This window comes from Crotalus tigris, unplaced genomic scaffold (assembly GCF_016545835.1).
Source record: "Crotalus tigris isolate CLP2741 ecotype Arizona unplaced genomic scaffold, ASM1654583v1 scf7180000018371.15429387391:27106975, whole genome shotgun sequence".
Taxonomy (NCBI): domain Eukaryota; kingdom Metazoa; phylum Chordata; class Lepidosauria; order Squamata; family Viperidae; genus Crotalus; species Crotalus tigris.
Genome location: NW_024096970.1, coordinates 13958447 through 13974954, shown reverse-complemented (window position 1 = coordinate 13974954; position 16508 = coordinate 13958447). Strand labels below are relative to the sequence as shown.

General features: G+C 41.1%; 2 protein-coding genes across 2 annotated transcripts in view; one reads left to right on the top strand and one right to left on the bottom strand.

The window, feature by feature from the left end:
• The window catches only part of LOC120311708 (radixin), a 73585-nt gene that overhangs the window by 5704 nt on the left and 51373 nt on the right, over nucleotides 1–16508 (bottom strand). The gene's annotated exons all lie outside the window — the stretch shown is intronic.
• The window catches only part of ZC3H12C (zinc finger CCCH-type containing 12C), a 56057-nt gene that overhangs the window by 23402 nt on the left and 16147 nt on the right, over nucleotides 1–16508 (top strand). The gene's annotated exons all lie outside the window — the stretch shown is intronic.

The window sequence follows — 16508 nt, the reverse complement described above, 5'->3', positions numbered from 1 at the left end:
GTTTGTTTGTTTTTTACCTACATTGTCTTTCAACGTGCTATTTGAAACTAGGTATTCTATATTAAAAATACTGGCTGAACAAGTAAATTTATGAGGGCAATTCGGAAATAAATCTCTCTTTGGTTATCAATGACAGACACTTGCAGATACAGAACTTTTATTATATACATTAGAAGATTAAAACATTACATTACTTTTTGACATAATCGCCATTCAAATTGAGGCACTTGTCATAATGTCTTACAAGCTTTGGAATTCCTTAGTAGTAGTCGCCTACGCCAAATCTGAGCTATGGGAGGGGGTGATCAAAAACATCCCAACAGAACTGTTTCAAAAGTTCTTGGGTGAATCTAGCGGTGTGTGGGCGAGCATTATTGTGAACCAGCACCACTCTGAAAGTGGTGCCATAGAAGATCCCGCCAAATGTGAAGATGCCAAAGGAGTACTGCTAATGAAGTTCATAGAGCGTGGTTCGACCATCAATTCAGAAGTCTACTGTGAAATGTTACAAAAGCTCAGACGAGCCATCCATAACAAGCATCGGGGCATGCTGACTTCCGGTGTGCTGTTGGTTCACGATAACGCCTGCACACCGCTAGACGCACCCAAGAACTTTTGAAGCAGTTCCATTGGGATGTTTTTGATCACCCCCCTTATAGCCCAGATTTGGCGTCGAGCGACTACTACTAAGGAATTTCAAACCTTGTAAGACGTTATGACGTGCCTCAATTTGAATGGCGACTATGTCAAAAAGTAATGTAATGTAGTTTTCTAATGTGTATAATAAAAGTACTGTATCTGTAAGTGTCTGTCATTGATAACCAAACAGAGGTTTATTTCCAAATTGCCCTTGTACTTTACTGATGTAGGAATGTGCAAATTGATTAAAATATAGGGGGAAATGATTGCTTACAGAAAATACAAATTTATATTTCATAACATTGTCATTTTGACCTACATAGGTAGTCTTCGACTAGGTAGTCGTCGACTTACAACAGTTCATTTAGTGACTATTCAAAGTTACAACAGCACTGAAAAGAGTGACTTATGACCATTTTTTACACTTAAGACCGTTGCAGCATCCCCATGGTCACGTGATTTACATTTGGATGCTTGACAACAGGTTCATATTTATGAACCTATTTATGTCCTGGGATCATGTGATCATCTTTTGCAATTCTCTGACAAGCAGAGTCAATGGGGAAGCCAAGTTCATGTTACTAATTTAACAACTGCAGTGATTCACCTAACACAAGTGGCAAGAAAAATGAGTCAAAACTCACTTAACAAATTTCTCATTTAGCAACAGAAATTCTGGGCTCAGTTGTGGTCATAAGTCGAGGACTATCTAGTCCAAGGATAGGCAACCTTGGCTCTTTTATGACTCATGGACTTCTACTCCCAGAATTCCTGAGCGGCTCAGGAATTCTGGGAGTTGAAGTCCACGAGTCATAAAAGAGCCAAGGTTGCCTACCCCTGATCTAGTCCATTCGTCCATTTCAGACATTATGCAAAATCTAAATTATTATTTAAAACCAATTCTGAGGGGGTTTTTTTAACCCACAATTTTTTTTCATATACAACTCAAGGTGTCAAACATCTTAGTCTTCCTCCTCTTATTTTCTCTATTACAACACCCCTGTGAAGTGAGTTAGGTTGAAAGAATGTGGCTGCTCAAAGTCACTCTGCTGGTTTTTCATGCCTAAATTGGGACTAGAACTCACAGTGTACCAGTTTCTAGGCCAGCACCTTAAACCATAATTGCTTGTTTATATGCAGTTTTGGTTTTGATGGGACAGCTGACCCCAGACGAGTAGACTTGTCAACTTGGAATTCTTCCAAACATGATAGGAAACCTCCATGATAGGATCAAAATGTTGAATGGGCTTCCTATATCAAAGTTCTTGTCATCTAATTTCCTCCTTCCCATAATGCTGTTTTAAATGTTACATTCTTTTAGGTGGGATCATTCAACAAATATGCATGATAATGTATTATCTAGTTAAATCTATCAGCCGATAATAGGCAGTAAATATAACTGAAATTTCAAATAAACAAATAATGAAATAAAGCAACCCTTGTCCTTAAATGGAACATACAACAAATATAAATGCTAATAATGGACTGCAAACTTTTTAAATTTAAAACACTTTCAACTTTGAAATGGGCTGTGCCAGTCATTCTGGGAGCATTTTGAGCTTGAAAATATCTCTGTCCAATTCAAAACACTTCATTCCAAGCTTGAAACATTTCCAGAACGGTTGAGACTATGTGCAAAACAACTGTTGCAAACTCTTGGAAGTAGAAAAGGAACAGAAACTAATTCAAACGGAATGTTCTTCCGACTAAAATAATGTTTATTGCTGTATTGCAAACAAAATAATTTGTTTGTATTTGTAATATATAGTTATCTCTGTTGTGCTTGTGCATGCTTTAACTACATGTCTAGCTTGACAATCTAATATACATTAATTTATGGAGCTTCTTTGAAGTTCCTTGACTCCCCTCCTTTAGTCATACAGTTGTTTAATTAAACACTGATATTTGTTAATGCCTTCTCTAGACAACTTCACTTTACTTCATTTTTGTAAGCCAAGCCTTTTTTACAAGGTATTGAGGAAGAGAAGAAAAGCAAAATCCCCTCTTTTTCCAGGCATCTTCTAGACATCCAATGTCACTCCTTTTTTCCATTATCCAACCCTTTTAGCAACTACTCTACTTAACTGATCTGTATTCCCAGTTCTCCCTGTTCCTGCTGGAGCATCAGTTACACATTCCTTCTATTTCTAATAATCTCTTCTTTCCTCCAATGCCTGTAATCACTGTGATAGGTAATACTCCATTCCACACAGCAACTCAAAGCACAACATTCAATTCTTATAAATCTGCCACTTACAAATCTTGCAAATGTGCCTATCCATAGGTATCGTAATTAAAAACAAAACCTTTTAAATTACTTTCATTATATTTCTCATGCATCTGGCAAGAAAGCAATAATGCAACCTTGAGATAATCTCAAACATAGTCTCAGTCATAGCAGTTCAGTCTGAGCAAACTCAAAATGCAGTGCTTTAAAGTAAGAACTCTTTGTATCCTTCCCAGCCCCAAACCAGGAATTGCCAGGATAGTAATATTGTAAAACAATCTGAATATCACTATTACAACATTGAATTAGCTCAGGAAATCTTAAGTTTTGTATCTGCGTATATATTTTTTCAGAAACTTTAGGATCGGAACGTGGAGTACACAATAAGAACATTCTGTCTAAAGCATAGCATTAAGCTTACGATTTTTAATGTTATGTAGGAAGAATTTTAAAAAATCTATCTTGTATCTTATTTTCTGGGAACAGTGAACATTTGTTAATAAGCCCTATAATGATCCTGCAAGGAAAAAAGTTTAGCTTGAAATCCTTTTGCAGATAATTTGGTGTACACCAATTCTTGTACTTTAATGGAACAAAGCTTTCTTCTCACTGGTTTTCTAGCTTCCTTTTCTGTACCAAACCATTCTAGACTTGTTTTTGATCCAATTAGATAAAGTGGTAAGTTCTTATTGCAAGAATCTAATGTTGACAACTTCATACGCTATGTTTCTATATAGTTTTTCAAGTAAAAACTAATACTGATGCTTTCACTCAAGTGACAAGTTTTAGACCATCTTCATATGCCATCCTATGATTTAAAGCAGTGGTTCTCAGCCTGTGGGTCGGGACCCCATTTGGGGTCAAACGACCATTTCACGGGGGTCGCCAGACAACGCAGTCCGCCATTTTTTTCCCCTTTTCCTTAGCTGTGCTACTCCCTTTTATTCTATTGGCTTTTGAAAGCCAATAGAATAGACTCTCTTGAATAGAGTTTAATTCTATTGGCTTTCAAAAGCCAATAGGAATTGTCCAGGCTGTCTCTGCCCTGCTGAGCCCGCCAAAAGTCCCATTCTGCAAACGGTGCTGCACCAGTTGAGTAGTCCTTGACTTACGACCAGTTGAGTAGTCCTCGACTTACGACCGGTTGGGGGTCGCGGCATTAAAAAGGTTGAGAACCACTGATTTAAAGAGTAACAGAGTTGGGAGGGATCTTGGAGGTCTTCTAGTCCAACTCCCTGTTCAAGCAGGAAACACTATGCCTTTTAGACAAATGGTTGTCCAGTCTCTTCTTAAAAACTTCCAGTATTGGAGCATGCATAACTTCTGAAGGCAAGTTGTCCCACTGATTAATTTTTCTGTCAAGAAATTTCTCCTTAGTTTTAGCTTGCTTCTCTCCGTGATTAGTTTCCATCCATTGCTTCTTGTCCTGCCTTCAGGTGCTTTGGAGAATAGCTTGACTCCCTCTTCTTTGTGGCAACCCCTGAAATATTGGAATACTGCTATCATGTCATCCCTTGTCCTTTTTTTCATTAAACTAGACATATCCAATTCCAGCAACCATTTTAGCCTCCAGTCCCCTAATCATCTTTGTTGCTCTTCTCTGACTTTCTAGAGTCCCAACATCTTTTTTGCAAAACTGGATGCAGTTTTCCAAATGTGGTCTTACCAAGGCATTATAAAGTGGTATTAACACTTCATTTGATCTTGATTCTATCCCTCTGTTAATGCAGCCTAAAACTGTGTTGGTTTTTTTGGCAGCTACAGGCACACTGCTGGCTCATATTTAAGTCATTGTCCACTAGGACTCCAAGTTACTACTATTGAACCAAGTACCACTTATACTATACCTGTGCATTTGGTTTTTCTTTAAAATCTGCCCCTTTAAAAAGAATTGTTTTCTGAATTAAGAATTAACTAAAATTGAAAAGAATTGCCAATATTTTAATTCCCTTGTAAAAGGAGAAAAATGGAGTGCAGGCTCCCTCCAATAACCCAAATATCCCTTTCTTGGGACCAGGAGGACGATAGTTTGGTAGACAGTTTAGCTTGCCCTCAGTCTGGTATTGGTGGATGCTCGGTCAATATGTAACAAGGTGAAGCGAAGCCCCTGTGAGATGTGTTGAAAGACCTGACATGCCTAACAGGATACTGATTAGGTGAGAGGAGCATTGCTGTAGAGAAGCACAGAGATGACCTTGGAGAAAGAAATGTGACAATTGGCAACACAAGTTTTAAGTTTGGAAAAGGAAGAAAACATTAGAAAGAAACTTGTCTCCATTTTATCTCTGTTTGGTATACAGGGAAGAGAGGGAACCTGTCTAATACTGGAGTCCAAATTAAAATGAATCCAATCAACTTAGTTTGCAGAGAATAATGAAAATTTCTTATAGCAGATGCACCACCAGCTCTGGATAAGTAGAAATCTGTTGCTGAAGAGAAAGACTGCTTTCAGATAGTGGAATAAAAGGTCCCTGAAAAAGACCTGTAGACTAGATATTCTGTAATTGAGAAATAGAACTTTGCTTCTGTTTAACCTAGACATTAAGATTGCATTTGAATTAATTCTGTTAGACTGACAAACCTACATGGTTTTATATAAACCAGAAACACAGTAATTCTCTGTTGCTTCTATGTGATGCCTTGGAGAGTCCCATTTTTGTCTAGGGAAGATGAGATTGAATAAGGGGGTCTACCTTGCCTGTGAAAATAAAGCAAAAAAATCTTCAAAAAAAATTGTCAGAAAAAATAAAATGAATTAGCAATGAAATTTCTTTTGGAAAGCAGTTACAAAGATTCAGTGTTGTGCCATAAACACATATTCACATTGAGAATATGAATACAATATGAGTTTTCTATGAACTAGCTTATGTCATCCAGTTTTTAATGGACATCTAAAAATAATTGTACTTCACTTTTAGGGGCTATATGAATGATTTCTTGAGGTAGGGAGAAGAACTTTATTTCATCAATGAGAAGTAAATCATAAAATAATAGATATAGTGGATGTGATAACCTGTTTGGTGTAGTAGCTAAGGAATCAGACTAGAAACCAGGTGAATGAGTTCTAGTCCTGCCTTAGACAAAGTTAGCTGGGTGACCTTGGGCATGGTATATTATAACAGAATTATGAGCATTCAATCCATAAAATCCATAATACTAATCTAAATTACAACACTGAAAAGTCTATCACCCTAAATATAGTAAAACTAATGTTTATACTAGAGATCCATTTTGGTACAGTTAAGGCAGCAGGCTAGAAGCCAGGAGATTTGAGTTCTAATTCTGCTTAGGCATGAAGCCAACTGGATGACTTTGAACCAGTCCCATTCTGTCAGTTCCAGGAAGAAGACAAATGCAAATCATTTCTGCAGATGTGCAGAGAATTGTCCAGGCAGTTGCCAGGAGTAAAGACTGACTCAGAGATGTACAGACACATTTATATTAAAAATACTAACAATAGACTACTTTGTAACAATTGTAACCAACTAATAAATTAAAATTCAGAATAATAAAATAATTGATAGAATAAAATGCTGTAGTTCTATACTCTTGCAAATATAATATTTAGCTGCATTCAGAGAGATTGTATCAATTCTGTGAGACGATAGAAGGAGATAAAATAAATCTGGATCACCTGGATAATTTGCTGTTATGGGTGTTAAATTAAGAATTGTGGCTGAATATCCTGATAAAAGAGGTAGCATAGAACAGACTTGTGTGGTCCTTGAATTCCTGGGGCTCTCCCAAAGCCTTCTCAGGAGTTCTCAAAATCAAAACTATTTGGAAGCCTGTTTTGAAATGTAATACAATATACAAATCCCATCAAACATGTGAACTCATATCAAATGCATCGAATTTAATTTTTAATTTAGTAAATATCAATAAATATGATCAGCAGGTAGTCCTTGACATATGACCACAATTGGGGGCAGAATTTCCACTGCTAAGCAAGGTGGATAAGTGAATTGCACCCAATCCTATGCCCTTTTTCACCATGGTTGTTAAGCATGCAGTTCTTAAGTGAATTTAGCTTTCCCTGTTGACTTTGCTGGGAAGCTGGCTGGGAAGGATGCAAATGGTGATCACATGACCCCTAGGATGCTGCAACCATCATAAATAGATGTTGGTTGCCAAGCACCTACATTTTGATCATGTGACTGCGGATGCTGTGATGGTGATGTGAAGATTCGTTATAAGTAACTTTTTTCAGTGCCGTTGTAACTTTGAATGATTGCTAAATGAATGATTAAAAGTCAAGGACTGTCTGCATACAAACAAAAATTCTTTTGGGGTCCTCCATAATTTTTCAAAGTGGAAAGGAATCCTGAGAGAAAAAAGTTTAAGAAACAATGGTGTAGAAAAAATGAGCAGTGGTTTCAATGTGACCACTCCCACATGGAGAAAGCTGTTCATTACAGAATTTTCTTTTTAACTAACTTCCAAGACAACTGGGTAGGCAAAAAATTAAATCATGCTAATATTGTATATCCCACGTATATTTGAATATTACAGTCTGCCCCATGTAGCTAGCTAGACTTAAGTTAGTGAATTGAGCACCCCAGATATATCCCTGTTGGCACACAGGACTGAGCTTCCTGGCTTTCTTTATCTATTATTATTTGTCTTATCTTGGGTCTGGCTTGATCATAACCTAGGATAACTTCAGTGAGTTATCACAATCATTCAACTTATGTCAGATCTCACCTTTCCATTTGCTGACAAATTTCTCAGAAGAAATAAGGAGGAGCCAAGCTAGTAAGGTAGAACTCTGTTTTTTATTAATTACCAGTAGAAGTAATCTAATTTAATTTGCTAGAATAGATTTATCTACATCTTCTTCATAATAGTAGAATGGACCTGTGCAGCTTCTTTAGAGCTCAGTGGGCCTTTCACCAAATGGTTCTACTGTGAAATGGCCATTTAATCCAAACTGGACCTATTTCAGAATCCATTTTATGAGCAGCACTAATGCCCAAGTATGTTATATTCCCTAATATTCTTAAATGGAGAACAACTGGAAAGTTATCATTATCAGGATACATTACAATTGTATGTTTTAGCAGATGTGAGATGAGGATCCTTGATAATGCAACATATTATTTCAAGGAGGGCTGTGTACCAGCCAAACGTTTATATACTGCTGGCTAGCCTGTATCCAATGCATTGTTCAATCTAAACTGTTCAAAAATTGCATTGTATACAGTCTTTGTAGATTCACAATATGATCTTTCAATTGATGCAATGGTAGGAGATACAGTTATAAAATCGGGGGGGGGGGCTATGAAATTTCATATAAATCAAGGAGAGAAGCAACCTAGAACTAAGGAGAAACTTCCTGACAGAACAATTAACCAGTAGAACAACCTGCTTCCAGAAGCGATGAATGCTCCAACACTGGAAGTTTTTAATAAGACATTGGACAGCCATTTATCAGAAATGGTATAGGGTTACCTGCCTGAGCAGGGGGTTGGACTAGATGACCTCCAAGGTCCCTTCCAACTTTATTATTATTATAATGCTTATTAAATATAATTCTTGTATTACAGTTCCTTGTCACTATCATATGAGCAATTGGCTACAGCCACGTAAATGATAGGAATGTTTTTTTTTAACTATACCCTGCTTCATTAATCAACGAATGAGTGCATAAGGGAATGTTTTGTATATACATAAATTAATAACAAAGCTATTAAAAGGTAATAATACTGACAGTGCATATTCTCCAGCACTGGAGATGGATAATCCACCAATGGGTTGAGACTGTATTCCTGCCCAATCAGATCAGTCAGCCAAAGTTGCCACGCCTGTCCTGGACCACGAGATCCCAGTCTTGACTGATCTTGCCCAGGATTCAGACGTTTCAACTTTGGCTCCTAGGCAGGTATAGTTTCTCTTCCATTGGTGGATTAATTTCCAGTAGCTGAGAATTTTAGGTTAAGTTAATTGGAATTAATTAGATTTAATTTGATTGAAAATTTAAAACTATCCAAATTCTTCTAAATCACAGGATTTTGGAATTTAGATTCCTAAGGGAATATCATCCTTGTTAGAAAAGGGGGTAAACCCCTTAAAATCCCTCCCTAACCCAATCCCTCTCCCTCTGCTACACGTCAGCAGGCCAGGTTTTAAAAAAAAAAAAATAAGAGAAAGAAAACCGATCGGCCGGACAGAGCTTTTTTTCAATAATCTTAAGAGCTTAAAAACAGCAGCCGTTAGCTCTGCGGGGGTAGCAGAGAGTTAAAGGGATGCACGCATGGAGGGAGGGAGGTCCGGGGACGCTTGCGGGCGGCGCGAACCAGCTGGGAAAACGAGTCGCCGTTTGTTTAGTTTACCAGGCACTCTCCGGGACATTTAAAAGAGCCGCCATTACCGGGGCAACTCAGCGCATGCGCAGCCTTTGTTTCCACATGCACATGGCACAGGCAACAGGGGAAGCTACTGCGCATGCGCGGCAGCCATTTTAACACATGCGCAGTAGTTTCCTGCCTGCGGCGGCCATTTTTTTGAACAACAAAGAGCCATAAATCATGCGCGACTAGCAATTGCGCACGCGTGGCCGGGATTTGAATTTTAAGGAAGCAGATAGGGAATCAGAATCCCTGAAATACCTCCTTGGTCCGGCCTAGAGACAAAGGGGCTCTTCAACACTAGAATAATAGAGCCCCTTACTGATATATATATATATAGTTTCCTTGCAAGGGGTTTTTTAGCATACAAGAAGCAGACACTAATAGCTTCTTACTCCAGGACGTGGTGCCTTCACTCCCAGAATAAATTAAGGACTTTCATAACTAATTGAATTAAGTTGCCTCTGGCTCCATCCGGACTTCGGGCCCCCCATCAGTGGCCCGTACGTTTTTCTGGATTTAGTGGTGGGTTCCAGGCATCCCCAGTCGTGTGCCTGTCCTTACCCACTACAGTCTAAGCCGGATTCCAGGCATCCCCATTAGTGTGCCTGTCCTTATCCGTGCACAGTGACTAATTCAGACCATTCACAGAGTCTGTTCCTGGGTTCCAGGCGCCCCCTGTAGTGTGTCTGTCCTTACTCAGAGTAGAAGCTCTCCTACCGAGGTTCCCCTATCGTGACCCTGCGTTAATGGAGAATGGAGGAAGCCATCATTCCCTCTACTGGAGCCTTGCCTTCAACTTCTGGAGCACCCGCTTCAGAGGGTTCGGAAGCCCCTGCAGCCTCCAGAATCAAGGCTGCAAGGAAATCATCCAGAAAGGCAGACAAACAGGCAATCAGAAGGCACCAAGCCCTGGAAAAAGAATTCAACAGGGCCGAGAAAAGGGCCAGAATTGAAAATAGTCAGAGCAGGGGAATAGTTCCCAAACTACCACTGGGGCTCTCTTCATCCCCACTGGGCGTTTGGTCTACTGGGGATTCATCTCAGTCCCCAGCAGGAGGCGGGATAGGTGAATTCTCATCGCTTTCCCGATCCCCCTCACCACGTAGGACACAAGAGCCTCCGGTGACCACGCTAACTACAGCACCGGCAGGGACGCAGGTAATGGCTACCCCTCCTGCTCTGACGGGGAACCTACTAACTACCTTAATAGCGCAGGCAGTAGACCGCGCGTTTGAGTCCAAGGCTCAGGCCTCCAAGCCCAAGCCACAAAGGCATAAATCGAGGCATCGGGAGGAAACGGAGGACCAACAGGACCCCTCTTCCCTCTCAGACTCGTCAATCTCCGAGGATTCTTAGCTTGACCAACCAGGTACGTCACAGGAGATCCAAATGTCCGAGGAGGAGGATAACTCAAGTGCCCTCCTTTAACGGCCTTTTTAACCCCTCTCTTTTTGTCACCATTCTGCGCAAGGCTGAAGCCACAGCCCATCTTGGTCAAGGGACAGCAGTGGAACCTATCACAGTCGACACGGTGGCTGATCCAATGTTCGCCGAAAAGGTAACCACTCAACACCGCATACCATGCCCGACCCTGTTCCTAAACACAATAAGGAAACAGTGGTCAGCACCAGCCTCCCTACCTCTTCCTAGCAACACAGAGAAGAGGCTATTTAATGTAGCCAAGGAGCTGGAGGGAACCTTGGAGGTACCAGCGGTGGACGAACCCATAGGACCCCTGATATCGGACACAGCCATATCAGGAGATTTTGCAGAGGCTGTTAAGGCCGAGGACCGAAAGGGTGAGTCCGTCTATAGAAGAACACACCAAGCAATAGCATGGGCCACCAGGGCAGCTACCTCCGCCTCCTTTTTCACCAGAGCCACACTTTGCTGGCTCTGGGAATTACAAGGCCGAGTTCCTGTGGAGGACATCCGTACCCACCAGGAACTCAGCAAGATGGTAGCAGCCACGGAATATGCTCTAATATTTCTAATGCTAAAGAAACAAACACATATACAATCTTTCTCCATTTCCTGGAAGAGCATATAGAGCAGGGTTTTCAACCTTTTCACCCATTGTACCACTTTTAGGATAAGGCAATATCCGAGTACCACCAGTCGCCCAGCAAGGTTTCAAAAACTGGACCAAAAAAAAAAAAAGAGGAAAAAAATGATAAAATACAGGTAGTCCTCGACTTACAACAATTTGCTTAGTGACTGTTCGAAGTTACAACGGCACTGAAAAAAGTGACTTATGACCATTTTTCACACTTATGACTGTTGCAGCATCCCCAGAGTCATGTGATTTACATTCGGATGCTTGGCAACTGATTCATACTTATGACGGTCACAGTGTCCCAGGGTCATGTGATCACCTTTTGTAACTTTTTGACAAGCGAAGTCAATGGCTGGGGGAGGGTGGCCAGCTCATCACTCAGGTTGCAGGGTGCCTGTGTGGGGGGAATCCATGGGTCTCTGGTGGAGGGGAGTGGGACTGGGGTGGGTGCCCTCCTTCCCTCCCTCTCCCATTGTCCCTTCCTTCCCTCCTTTGTCCCATCCTCCTTCCCTCCTTCCCTTCCATTGTCCATCCCTCCCCCCCTCAGGTTGCAGGGTGCCCGTGTGGGGGAATTCCATGGGTCTCTGGTGGAAGGGGGTGGGACTGGGGTGGGTGCCCTCCTCCAAATATGCTGCTTGCTAAGTGAAGCCCCAGGATAAGCGGGCTACGTGTGTGTGTGTGTGTGTGTGTGTGTGTGTATGTGAGAAAGGGAGAGGGAGAATGTATATGAATATGCATGTGTATTTGTGCATATATTCATATTTTACAATGCTATTCCAAGTTCATATTATCCAGATTGCATATTTAAATTTCATCTTGTTGTATATCTGTAGTATAATAAGCCCTTTTAACATATTCTAATTTGATACTGTTTTTTAGCCAAAATGTTTGTGTGAAAGTACTTTTTTAACCATCCTGAATTTCTCACTTTACTTTTGGATATTCTGAGTATTTGAATGCCAATTATTTTGTTCTGGTTAATGACTGCAATAAAGTTAAGATGATGATAATGATAATGCAACCCAGAAGGGTGCAGAAAAGTTGAGAAATATTGAAAAGAATAACACTTTTATTCAACTGATAAAGGAGAGTATTTATAGCTCAGGGTTGACATGAGGGGTCCTTGGGGCTCTCTGAACTTGGTTGTTTTCTTGCGTTTCTGAGCACACGCCCAAAGGACACTTGTTCCCCCAAGGATCCTTGCGTTTTGTGTGTGTACACACACATACACATACATACACACCCTCATCCACAAAGTGCAACACCAGCCCAAGACCTGCCAGAGCCCTCCCCTCCCTCCTTCTCCACCCTCCTCCCTCCTTCTCCACCCTCCTCCTCCACCCCGTGGCTTTCTGCAAGCAAGTGAGCTGGGAAGGAGTGTGTGATTGAGACACACACACACAGAGACGAGTCCTCACCCACAAAGCACAACACCAGCCGAGCCCGTCCTCTTCGTCCTCCCCCACTCCCCAGCCAAACACTTCCAGCAACTTTCTGGCAAATTAACAGCCCTGCATCTCTCCAGAGTAGCCCCGTCCAAAGCAGGCAGGAGACACCTCCTGTTTACCCTGGCTCCCAGCAATCTTGTTTGCTCGCTTTCTGCAAGCAAGTGAGCTGGGAAAGAAGACGGCCAAGACACTTGCCCCGTGCACGCCTCCCGGAGGTTATCTTTACACTGTCCCTAAAAGCAGCAAGTTAAAAAAACTTTAAGCCCGTGATACGGGCAACGCTGTGCGCTTCTGGCCCGAAAGGGGATCAACAAAACAAACGGCCTGGATTCCCAGCTGCTACTGCAGGATGAGTCCTCTGGGAGCGCGTGCGCTGTCTGGTCGCTTTGCTTTCCCCTCTGTAAAGCTGGGCACCTCGGGAAGAGGAGAGGGGGAAAAGACTCGAGCCCTGGGAGGCAACGTGCGGGCTGTAAGGGGTATTGCAAGCTCGTGGAAGGGGAGGAGAGGAAAAGAAAATGGAAGAGGCCGCAACAGAGAGAGAGAGAAAGAAGGAGGGGGCAGTTGTGAGGTTTATTTATTTATTTATTTATTTATTTATGAGACTTATATACCGCCTTAAGTGCAAGCACTCTCTAAGCAGTGGACACCAGCAAGCAATGTATATATATATATTTACATTGCCCCCAACAATCTGGGTCCTCATTTTACCTACCTCGGAAGGATGGAAGGCTGAGTCAACCTTGAGCCGGTGAGATTTGAACCGCTGACCTGCTGAACACAGTCAGCTAAAGTGGCCTGCAGTACTGCACTCTAACTGCTGCGCCACCTCGGTTGGTGCTCAGGGCCGCACGCGAGTAGTCTCAAACACCGACCTGCCAAAGGAGTGGATGGCTCTGTCCCCTTCAGGCTCACGTTTGCTTCTGAAGTAAGAAGAGGGGGGGGGAAGGGCGATGCCAATCCTGCATGAGATGAAGTCAATCCGATTGCTGCACAACGAGTCCCTGGGGAGGGCGGGGCCTTTCTCTGCACCTGCGCTCTTCGCGCACCCTCGGTTAGGGTTCCTGTAGGCCATCGCCAAGCAGCATGTTTTCCACAAGTGAGTGAGCTGGGAAGGAGCGGAGGGGGGGGAGGAAGGCGATGCCTCGGGGGGGAGGAAGGCGACGCCACGTACCACCAGCCAGGTGGTCGCGTACCACCAGTGGTACGCATACCACCGGTTGAAAAGCCCTGATATAGAGGCAAATATTTGTATTCATATTATTCCATGTCTTCTGTAAAAGAATAATATATCCATTAATTTGGAAAGGCAGAATCATTTAACTTTGCAGTTCAAGTACTAACATTCCATGATATAATTTGAGAGAGATTAGTTCCAAAAATTAATCAGATATAAGGGGAGGGGATTCATTATTTTACACTCTTCCTGAGTTCCTTCATTAATTCCTAAACTAAGGAATTATCTGTATCTGTAACTGAGATACTGAGTGCAGAAAAATGTTAATAAAACTATAGCAATTAAAGCAGTGAACTATTTCTTTTTCTTTCCCATTTTGTTGTATGATCCCTATTGAGTTCAAATATATAAGAAGGAGGGTTGAACTACCACAGTGTTAGTTTAAATATATTTTATTGATTTTTTTTTAACATAAACACCTTAATATTTGGTAAATAGTGTGTTGTCTGGGCTTATATTTACAAAGTAATCACTAACATTCAGTTTTTATATTACAAAGTCCACATAATAGCTTTGCTTCATTTCTTCTTCTTCCAATAATATTCTCTTTGCCAACCTTGAATTAATACAATTCTTATTAATTCAATAGGTAACAATTTAATTTTTTTTTTCTGAATTTTCTACCAATAATAATTACATCAAGATCATGCTTCTTTTCTGTCTAGTCATCTTGGTTGCCTCATGATGAATCTTGTTTACAATTCTTATTTAAATTTGTTCTCCCTACAATGTTCAAAACATTCTTACTGGCTAAAAATTTCTCAAGGTTACATTTAAGTATTTAAGTCTATTTTCATATGTTAAAAAGTAAAGGAAAAAAGACACCAAAGAGAAATAAAAAGAAAGAAAAGAAGAGAGAGAGAAGGAAAAAAAAAGAAAAAAGGAAGAAAATAATAAGAAAATAATATACTACTTAAAATACAGAAAGTTTTTCAGACAAACCGGTCTGATTGATTACACCTTGGCATGTTTAACTGCTATACTGCAGTTATACTTTTTACAATCTCTTTTGCCTTGCAGCCCTCCAACTAGGGGCGTTAAGCAGGCTCAAGTCGCAACTGCAAAACATTTACAAATCCAAATTTATTTTTCCAGCAAAGAGTTAAAAATTAAATTAAATTAAACTACTTAACCCCTGTATGGATTACTGCCTTGTCATGGCGAAGGGGCTTGCGTAACTCAATGAAGCTAAAAGCTATGCCATGCAGGGCCACCCAAGATGGACAGGGTATAGCAGAGAGTTCTGACAAAATGTGATCCACTGGAGAAGGAAATGGCAAACCACTCCAGTATCTTTGCCATGAAAACCCCATGGACAGTACTAAAAGGAAAAAAGATATGATGCTGGAAGAGGAGCCCCTCAGGTCGGAAGGTGTCCAATATGCTACTGGGGAAGAGCAGAGGGCTAGTACTAGTAGCGCCAGAAAGAATGAAGCGACTGGGCCAAAGCCGAAAGGACGCTCAGCTGTGGATATATCTGGTGGTGAAAGGAAAGTCCGATGCTGTAAAGATTTTTTCTCCATAGGAACCTGGAATGTAAGATCCACGTAGTCAAACAAGAGATGACAAGAATGAACATCAACATCTTAGGAATCAGCGAACTAAAATGGACAGGAATGGGTGAATTTAACTCAGATGACCATCAGGTATACTACTGTGGGCAAGAATCCCTCAGAAGAAATGGAGTAGCCTTCATAGTCAATAAAAGAATAGGAAAAGCAATACTGGGATACAATCCCCAAAATGACAGAATGATCTCAATTCGAATCCAAGGCAAACCATTCAATCTCACAGTAGTCCAAATCTATGCCCCAACCACTGGTGCTGAAGAGGATGAAATTGACCGGTTCTATGAAGCCCTACAGCACCTTATAGAATTAACACCAAAAAATGATGTCCTTATCATCATGGGAGATTGGAATGCTAAGGTAGGAAGCCAAAAGATAACCGGAATAACAGGCAAGTTTGGCCTTGGAGAACAAAATGAAGCAGGGCACAGGCTAATAGAATTTTGTCAAGAGAATACGATGGTCATAACAAACACTCTTTTTAAACAACCCAAGAGACGGCTCTACACATGGACATCACCAGACGGTCAACATAGAAATCAGATTGACTATGTACTCTGCAGCCAAAGATGGAGAAGCTCTATCAGTAAAAACAAGACCAGGAGCTGACTGTGGCTCAGATCATGAGCTTCTCGTTGCAAAATTTAGGCTTAAATTGAAAAAAGTAGGGAAAAGCACTAGGCCAATCAGGTATGAACTAAATCATATTCCTGATGAATATACAGTAGAGGTGACAAATAGATTTAAGGAACTGGATCTGATAGACAGAATGCCTGAAGAACTATGGATGGAAGTTCGCAACATTGTACAAGAGGTAGCAACTAAAACCATCCAAAAGAAAAAGAAATGCAAGAAAGCAAAATGGCTGTCTCAGGAAGCTTTGCAAATAGCTGAGGAAAGAAGGGAAGCGAAAGGCAAAGGAGAAAGAGAAAGATACACCCAACTGAATGCAGAATTCCAGAGAGTAGCTAGAAGAGATAAGAATG